Genomic DNA, 10,319 nt, shown 5'->3' on the forward strand with positions numbered 1-10,319 from the left:
ATATTAATTTAAAAAATTAAAAAATAACCCAATGTGAAAGCAGGAGCAGAGGGGGAGCAATATGGTGGAACAGAAGGCTCTACCAATTGTCACCACTGCAAGAACACCAATTTAACAACTATCTACACAGAAAAAAAAACAAAAACAAAAAAAAACCTTCATAAGAACCAAAAATCACAAGAGCACTCCTAGTACCTGGTTTTATCTTCATATTACTTTGTATCCCTGAAAGAGGGACCGAAGAAATAGAAAAAAACAGTCTTGAATTCCCGACACCACCACTCCTGCCCCAGGCAACTGTAGTGGGGTGCAGAGAGCATCTCTGGATGCTGGGGGAGAGAGAGCACAGCAATTGGAGGGATTAAACTCAGTGCTGTCCTGTTAGACCAGAAAGGAAAATCAGACTAAACTCAGCTGACACTTGCCCATAGAGGGAGCATTTAAATAAGCCCTAGCCAGAGGGGAACTGCTAGTCCTAGCAGTCTGTACTTGAGTACCTGCAAACCTCACCACTGAGGGCTACAGTGCTGCATGTCTCTAAGTAAATTTGAAAGGCAGTATAGGCTATAAGGACTGCAACTCTAAGATAAATCCTAGTGCTGAACTAGGCCCAGAGTCAGTGGACTGGGTTGGTGGTGGGGGAGAAGGGGGTGGGGGACACGTGACCAACTGAGACACCAGCCAGGGTGGCTAAGGGAGTGCTGGCATCACTCCTCCTCTAAAATCAGACTTCACAGCTTGCAAGAGACCTGGTTGTCCTTCCTTCCACTTGAGGAGAGGAGTGGGAAGAATGGGGAGGACTTGTTTTGCAACTTGGATATCAGCTCAGCCACAGGATAGGGCACTGGCCAGAGTCATGAGGCCCCCATTTCAGGCCCTAGCTCTTGGACAACATTTCTAGACACATCCTGGGCCAGAAGGAAACCTGCTGCCTTGAAGAAAGGGGCCCAAACATGGAAGCATTCATCACCTGCTAACTACAGAGCCCTTAAGCCCTGAATAATCAGCAGCAATACCCAGGTACTATGTCAAGAATCTTGGGTGAGCCTCTGAGACTTGCCAGCTTCAGGTGAGACATAGCACATTACCAGTTGTGGTGGCTATTGGGAGAAACTCCTTCTGCTTGAAAAAAGCAGAGGGAAAAGTAAAGGGGAGTTTGTCTTCTACCTTACGTAACAGCATGGCCACAGAGAAGTAGAGCACCAAGTGGGCTCTTGGGGTCCTTGATTCCAGGACTGGATTCTTGGATGGCATTTCTGGACCTGCCCTGGGCTGGAGGGGAGCCCACTGAAGGGTGAGTCCCAGGCCAGGCAGCATTCACCACAGCTGACTTAAGAGCCCTTGAGCCTTAAGGGAACATTACCAGTAGTCTGGCAGTACTCCCTGTGGCATGTGATGGTGGTGGCTATGGAGTGAGGCTCCTCTGCCTTTGGAAAGGGGAGGGAATAGTGAAAAAGATTGCATCTTGTAGTTTGAGTCCCAGCTCAGCTGCAGTAAAATAGAACACCAGGTAGGCTGCTAAAGCTTTTGACTCTAGTCCTCAACTCCCAGAGAGCATCTCTGGACCCACCTGAGGTTTTGAGGAACTTGCTTTCCTGAAGTAAAAAAAAAAACACAAGCCTGGGTGGCTTTTCCACCTGCTAATTGTACAGCCCCAGGACCTTGTGTAAACACAGACAGTAGCAAGGGATTGGTTACAGCAGGCCTTGGGTGAGACTCAGTGCTGTTCTGGCTGCAGGTCTGACCCAACAAAGTCACAGTGGTGGTGGCCACAGGGGTGCTTGTGTCACTTCACTCCCAAGCCTCAACTCTTGCCCTTTGTGCACCTACAGGCTTAACACCACATAGAAGTCTTGGCAGCTTCCAGCTTGCACCCTCTGGAGCAGTGATCTGAGACATATCTGGGGCTCTTTTAGCCACAGCTGGAGCTGGAGTGGCTGGAATGCAGGGAGCAGTGTCCTTAGGTTGCACAGGGCAGTGAGGCCTGAAGACCGAGGCCCAGCCCATGAAACCATTTTTCCCTCCTAGGTTTCTGGGCCTGTGATGGGAGGGGCTGCCGTGAAGGTCTCTGAAATGCCCTGGAGGCATTTTCCCCATTGTCTTGGCTATGAACATTTGGCTCCTCTTTACTTATGCAAATTTCTGCAGCCAGCTTGGGCTTAAATTCCTCCCCTGAAAATGAGTTTTTCTTTTCTACCACATAGCCAGGCTGCAATTTTCCACACTTTCATGCTCTGCTTCCTTTTAAATATAAGTTCAAGTTTCAATTCATTTCAGTGCTTATGCAAATGAGCATAAGCTTTTAGAAGCAGCCAGGCCACAGCTTGAATGCTTTGTTACTTAGAAATTTCTTCCACCTGGCCAGACACGGTGGCTCATGCCTATAATCTCAGCATTTTGGGAGGCTAAGGTGGGTAGGTCGCTTTGAGCTCAGGAGTTTGAGACCAGCCTGGGCAACACAGCAAAATCCTTTCTCTATAAAGAATATAAAAATTAGCTCTGTGTGATGGTGTGAACCCGTAGGCCCAGCTAGTTGGGAGGCTGAGGCTGGAGAATTGCTTGAGCCTGGGAAGCAGAGGTTGCAGTGACTGAGATCACGCAACTGCATGCTAGCCTGGGTGACAGAGTGAGACCCTGTCTTATAAAAAAAAATTTCTTTTGCCAGATAACGTAAATCATCTCTGTCAAGTTCAAAGTTCCACAGATCTCTAGAGCAGCGGCACAAAAATGCCACCAGTCTCTTTGCTAAAGCAGAACAAGAGTGACCTTTATCCCAGTTCCCAATAAGTTCCTCATCTCCATTTGAGACCTCCTCAGTCCAGACTTCACTGTCCATATCTGTATTAGTCCATTCTCACACTACTATAAAGATACAACCTGAGACTAGGTAATTTATAAAGGAAAGAGGTTTAATTGACTCACAGTTCTGCAGGCTTAGCAGGAAGCATGGTTAGGAGGCCTCAGATAACTTACAATCATGGTGGAAGACTAAGGGAAAGCAAGCACATCTTACATGGTGGCAGGCAAGAAGCATGAGAGCCATGGAAACGTCTACTTATAAAATCATCAGATCTCATAAGAACTCACTATCATGAGAAAAGCATGGGGGAACCACCCCCATCATCCAATCACCTCCCACCAGGTCCTTTCCTCAACACATGGGGATTACAATTTGGATTACAATTCAAGATAAGATTTGGGTGGGGACACAGAGCCAAACCATATCATTCTGCCCCGTCCTTTCCCAAATCTCATGTCCTAACATTCCAAAACCAATCATGCCTTCCCAACAATACTCCAAAGTCTTAATTCATTCCAGCATTAACTCAAAAGTCCAAATCCATAGTCTCATCTAGTAAAACCAAAAACAAGTTAGTTACTTCCAAGATACAGTTGGGGTACAGGCATTGGTTAAATGTTCCCATTCCAAATGAGAGAAATTGGCCAAAATAAAGGAGCTACAAGACCCATGCAAGTTCAAAACCCAGAGTGTCTGTGGCTTTTTCAGGTACACAGTGCAAGCTGTCAGTGGGTCTGGGGTCTGGAGGATGGTGGCCCTCTTCTCACAGCTGCACTAGAAAGTGCCCCAGTGGGGACTCTGCATAGGGGCTGCAACCCCACATTTCTCTTCGGCACTGACCTAGCAGAGGTTCTCCATGAGGGCTCCACTCCTGCAGCAGACTTCTGCCTGGACTTCCAGGCATTTCCATACATCCTCTAAAATATAGTTGGAGGTTCCCAAACCTCAGCTCTTGCCTTCTGTGCATCCACAGGCCCAACACCATGTGGAAACTGCCAAGGCTTGGGGCTTGCACCCTCTGAAGCAATGCTAAGCCATACCTTGGCCCCTTTTAGCCACTGCTAAGGCTGGAGTGGCTGGGACATGGAGCACCAAGTCCCGAGGCTGCACAAAGCAGCAGGTCCCTGGCCTGGCCCACAAAACCATTTTTCCCTCTTAGGCCTCCAGGCCTGTGATGGGAGAAGCTTCCCAGTAGGTTTCTGACATGCCTTGGAGACATTTTCCCCATTGTCTTGGCTATTAACATTTGGCTCCTCATTACTTATGTAAATTTCTGCAGCCATCTTGACTTTCTTCCCAGAAAATGGGTTTTACTTTTATACCACATGGTCAGACTGCAAATTTTCCAAACTTTTATGTTCTGATTTCCTTTTAAACATAAGTTCCTCATCTCCATCTGAGACCAGCTCAACCTGGACTTCATTGTCCATATCACTATCAACATTTTGGTCAAAACCATTCAGTAAGTCTCTAGGAAGCTCCAAACTTTCCCACATCTTCCTGTCTTCTTCTGAGCTCTCCAAACTGTTCCAACCTCTGCCCATTACCCAGTTCCAAAGTTGCTTCCACACTTTCAGGTTATCTTTATAGCAGTACCCTATTCTACCAGTACCCATTTACTGTATTAGTCCATTATCCCATTGCTTTAAAGATACTACCTGAGACTGGGTAATTTATAAAGGAAAGAGGTTTAATTCAGTCACAGTTCTGCAGGATTAATAGGAAGCATGGATAGGAGGCCTTAGGAAACTTACAATCATGGCAGAAGGGGAAGGGGAAGCAAGCACGTCTTACATGGGGGCAGGTGAGAGATGCAAGAGCAGGGGAAGCTTCTACTTATAGAACCATCAAGTCTTGTGAGAACTCACTATTATGAGAACAAGATTGAACCATGGGCCAGGCATGGTGGTTCATGCTTGTAATCCCAGTACTTTGAGAGGCCAAGGTGGGTGGATCACTTGAGGCCAGGAGTTCGAGACCAACCTGGCCAACATGGTGAAATCCTGTCTCTACTAAAAGTACAAAAAATTAGCCAGGCATGGTGGCACGTGCCTGTAATCCCAACTACTTGGGTGGCTGAGGCACAATAATTGCTTGAGCCTAGGAGGTGGAGATTGCAGTGAGCTGAGACCACACCACTGCACTCCTTTTTTTTGAGACTCTGTCTCAAAAAAACCAAATTGAACCATGAAGAAATCCAAAACCTGTCCAGAACAAAACCAAGTAATGAGATTGAAGCTGTAATAAAAAGTCTCCCAGTAAAGAAAAGCCTGGCACTCAGTGGTGACACTGCTGAATTATACCAAACATTAAAGTAGTACTAATACCAATCCTACTCAAACTATTCTTAAAAGTAGAGGAGAAGAGAATACTTCTAGACTCTTTCTATAATGCCAGTATTACCCTGATACCAAAGACACATCAAAAAAAAAAAAAAACACTACTGGCAAATATCTCTGATAAATATTGATGCAAAAATCCTCAACAAAATACTAGCAAACCTAATTCAACAGCACATTAGAAAAATCATTCATCATGACCAAGGGGGATTTACGTCTGGGATGCAAGGACAGTCCAATACATGCAAAACAATCAATGTGATACATCAGATCAGCAGAATGAAGGATGAAAACCATATGATCATTTCAACTGATGCTAAAAAAGCATTTGATAAAATTTAACATCCCTTCATAATAAAGACTCAAAAAACTAGGTATAGAAGGAACATACCTCAACATAATAAAAGCCATATATGACAGACTCACAGCTAGTATATACTGAATGGGAAAAGTCAGAAAGCCTTTCCTCTAAGGTCTAGAACATGACAAGGATGCCCACTTTCACCATTGTTATTCAACATAGTACTGGAAGTCCTAGCTAGAGCAACCAGACAAGAGAAGGAAAGAAAGGGCATCCAAATTGAAAAGGAAGAAGTCAAATGATCCTTGTTTACAGATGATATACTTTTATATTTGGAAAAACCTAAAGACTCCACAATAAAACTGTTGGAACTGATAAACAAATTCAGTAAAATTGCAGAATACAAAATCAACATCCAAAAATCTGTAGCATTTCTATATGCCAACAGTCAACAATCTGAAAAAGAAATTTACAAAGTAATTCCATTTGCAGTAGCAACAAAAATTTAACTACCTAGGAATTAACCAAAGAAATGAAAGATGTCTATAATGAAAACTATAAAGCACTGATGAAATAAATTGATGAGGACACCAAAAAATAGAAAATATTCCATGTTTATGAATTGAAAGAATCAAAATGGTTAAAATGTGCATACTACCCAAAGGAAACTCCAGACTCAGTGCAATGCCTATCAAAATACCAATAAGATTCTTCACAGAAATAAAAAAATCATAAAATTTATATAGAATTTATATTTTTATCATCTGTGAAGATTATTCAAAGGAAAAAAAAAGGCAGGATGCAGGGGCTCATGCCTGTAATGCCAGCACTTCAAGAAGCCGAGGTGAGTGAATTGCTTGAGCTCAGAAGTTTGAAACCAGCCTGGGCAACATGGCAAAACCCTGTCTCTACAAAAAAATACAAAAATTAGTCAGGTGTGGTGGCATGCGCCTGTAGTCCCAGCTACTCAGGAAGCTGAGGTGGGAGGATGGCTTAAGCCTGGGAGGCAGAGGTTGCAGTGAGCCAGGATTGCATCACTGAACTCCAGAGTGGGTGACAGAGCAAGACCCTGTCTCAAAAAAAAAAAAAAAATTGAGAAATAGACAAAACAATCCTAAATTCTGTGGAACCACAGAATAGCCAACACTATCCTAAGCAAAAATAACAAAACTGGAGGAATCACATTACCTGACTTCAAATTATACTACAAAGCTATAGTAACCAAAATGACATGGTACTGGTGTAAAAACAGACACATAGGACAATGGAACAGAATAAAGAACCCACAAACAAATCATCACACCTACAGTGAAGTCATTTTTTACAAAGGTGCCAGGAACATACACTGGGGAAAAGACAGTCTCTTCACTGAATGGTGCTAGGAAAACTGGATATCCATATGCAGAAGAATGAAACTAGGCCCCTATGTCTCAATGTATTCAAAAATAAAATCAAAACGGGTTAAAGACTTATATCTAAGACCTCAAACTATGAAATTACTACAAGAAAATATTGGGGAAATTCTCCAGGACAATGCTCTGGGCAAAAATTTCTTGAGGCATACCCCACAAGCACAGGCAATCAAAGCAAAAATGGACAAATGAGATCACGTCAAGTTAAAAAGCTTCTGCAAAGCAAAGGAAACCGTCAACAAAATGAAGAGACAACCCACAGAATGGAAGAAAATATTTTCAAACTACCTATCTGACAAGGGATTAATAACCAGAATATATAAGGAGCTCAAACAACTCTATAGGAAAAAAAATCTAACAATCCAATTAAAAAATGGGCAAAAGATCTGAATAGACCTTTCTCAAAAGGAGACATACTAATGGCAAGCAGGTGTATGAAAATATGCTCAACATCATTGATCATCAGCAAATCAAAACTATAATGAGATATCTTTTTACCCTAGTTAAAATGGCCTTTATCTTAAAGACAGGCAATAACCAATGCTGGTGAGGATGTGGAGAAAAGGGAAACCTCGTACACTGTTGGTGGGAATGCAAATTAGTAAATCACTATGGAGAACAGTTTGGAGGTTCCTCACAGAAATGAACATAGAGCTACCATATGATCCAGCAATCCCACTCCTGGGTATATACTCAAAAGAAAGTAAACAGTATATCAAAGAGATATCTGCACTCCTATGTTTGTTCCAGCACTGCTTACAATAGCTAAGATTTGGAAGCAACCTAAGTGTCCATTAACAGATGAATGGATAAAGAAAATGTGGTACATATACATAATGGAGTACTACTCAGCCATTAACAACGAGCTCCTGTAATTTTCATTTGCAGCAACATGGATGGAACTGGAGGTCATGTTAAGTGAAACAAGCCAGGCACAAACATCCCATGTTCTCACTTATCTGTGGAATGTAAAAATCAAAACAATTGAACTTGTGGACACAGAGCAGCAGTAGAATCGTTACCAGAGGCTGGGAAGGGGACGTGGTGGCGGAGGGGAGGTTGGGATAGCTAATAGGTTTTAAAAAATAGAAAGAATGAATAAGACCTACTATTTGATATCACAACAGGGTGCCTATAGTCAATAATAAATTAATTCTACATTTTAAAATAACTTAAAAAGCGTAATTGGATTGTTTGTAACACAAAGGAAAAATGCTAGAGGGAATGGATATTCCATTCTCCATGATGTGATTATTTAATATCGCATGCCTGTATCAAAACATCTCATGTACCCCACAAATGTATATACCTACTATGAACCCACAAAAATTAAAAAAAAAAAAACTAAAAAAACTAGCAGTGCTCACTTTGGAAGCAAATACTAAAATTGGAATAATACACAGAATATTATCATGGCCCCTTGCACAAGGATGACACACAAATTTGTGAAGTACTCTATATTTTTATATTAAATAAAATTATTATTTAAAAATTTTTAAAAACTAAATAATTTTAATACACAGTTTGGAAAAACATGCTATATAGTTTCTAAGTAGCCCATAGTGAAAAATAACATAATAAATAATTTTTAATTTCCAAAAATAAAAGTAAAAATAGACCAATGCTGTAAGAACTGCTTCTTATAGCATAGTAAAAAGAAAAAAAAAAAAAAGGAGTGGCCAAGATGGCCGAATAGAAGCAGATAGTGTGCATGGCTCTCATGGAGAGGAAGAGAAGGGGTGAATAAATACAATACCTTCAATTGAAACATCCAGGTACTCGCACTGGGGTTAATCAAGGAAACAGCCTTACCCACAGAGAACAAACAAAAGCAAGACAGGACAATGGCCCAACTAGCAGCAACATGGAGCCATGGGATTCCTCCCTGCCCAGGGAAGCAGTGAGTGAATGAGCAGCCCTGGGAAACCATGCTTCTCCCACAGATCTTTGCAACTTGCTGGTCAAGAGGTCTCCTTGTGAACGCACTCCACCAGGGCCTTCAGTCTTCAGTTTGACAGACAGAACTAGGTGGAGTCTTGGCATAGCAGCTGCTCAGGCATGCATGGAGACCCTGCAGCCTTAGATGCTGAGGCTTTCTAGAAAACGTAGCTGCAGCTCCAGCAAAGTGGGAGGTTAGACTCCTGTGCATGTCCCTAGGAAAGAGGATGAATCCAGGGGGCTGAGCAGCAACAGCCCACGGACCCCACTTCCACAGCACCTCACAAGATAAGACCCACTGACTTGGAATTCCAGCAGCTACCAGTAGTGGCATTGCACCTCCCTAAGAAGGAGCTCCCTGGGGTTGGGGTGGGCCACCACCATTGCTGTTCAGGCACCTTAGTCATTCCAGCCTTCAGGCTTTAGAGAGTCTGAGCTGACCTGGGGCAGAAGGGATCCCCCAGAACAGTACAGCCACTCTACCAAAATGTGGCCAGACTGCTGCTTTAAGCAGGTGCCCAATCCTGTTCCTCCTTACTGAGCAGGACCTCCCAACTCAGGCCTCAAGCCACCCCACCTAGGCACTCCAACCAACAGAGATCTGAATTACTCTTGGCATGGCACTCCCAGAGGGAGGGGAAGGCCACCATCTTTACTGTTTGGGTGACTTAGCTATTCCAGCCTTTGGACTTTGGAGTGTCTGGGGTGACTGGGCCCTGAAGTGGACCCCCAGTGCTGCACAGAAAAGCTGCTCTACAAAAACGTGGCCAGACTGCTTTTTAAAATGGGTCCTGATCCCATTCCTCCTTACTGGGCAGGACCTCCCAACCAGGGTCTCTAGCCACTTCCTATAGGTGTCTTTGGGCCAGCAACAGGTCCATACCTCCCTTGGCAAAGCTCCCAAGGGAACTGCCCTTGCCACCCTCAGATTAGTGAAGAAGTAGAGACCCTAAGTGCCTTATTCATACCTCCAGTGAGCTGCAGTTGACCCAAGGGGAGGACGTCAGTCCATCTCCCACGGGTCCCATATAGCCCCCATGGCTTGTCAACAGACAGGGAATCCCTGGCTTGGGCCCACAGCACAAACTCTCCATCTTGGGTTGACTGCACTGAGCAATTGCTGACCTGCATCTCTCTGAGTTGGAGTCCCAAGGAATCAAGCAAATGACCCTTGGCCACAACCACTACTAAGATCTCTTCCTCTGCGCCGCTAAGCTGGGAAAAGAACATAAACACTGAAATCACCCAAGAGCTGCAGTGGGCAGCCCAGGACTGCCAAATCGTGAACTACAGCCTGTACTTAAGGGGGAGAGGAACCACATTTTCAGAGCACTGAGAGGGAACATGACTGCAACTGCAGGAAAACACAGGGGAGCCACACAAAGGGGCAAGAGTCTACCAACTGACCAATAAGCCTAAGTGTCACCTGCTGGATCACACCCCAAGGCTTCAACACCAAAAATACCTCATTAACATACCTCCCTCTGAAATCAGAGACAAGAAGTCAGCTTCAAATAAAGACCCTACAC

At 43.8% G+C, this 10,319-nt stretch overlaps 1 non-coding gene across 1 annotated transcript; it reads left to right on the plus strand.

Annotated features, from left to right (window-relative positions):
- Positions 1-8,213: 8,213 nt before the first annotated feature.
- On the plus strand, positions 8,214-8,317 carry LOC112437155 (U6 spliceosomal RNA). Its single transcript, XR_003025804.1, has one exon. It is a non-coding gene; the product is annotated as a U6 spliceosomal RNA (small nuclear RNA).
- Positions 8,318-10,319: the final 2,002 nt, after the last annotated feature.

The sequence above is a fragment of the Pan paniscus genome, chromosome 15 (assembly GCF_029289425.2).
Source record: "Pan paniscus chromosome 15, NHGRI_mPanPan1-v2.0_pri, whole genome shotgun sequence".
Taxonomy (NCBI): Eukaryota; Metazoa; Chordata; class Mammalia; order Primates; family Hominidae; genus Pan; species Pan paniscus.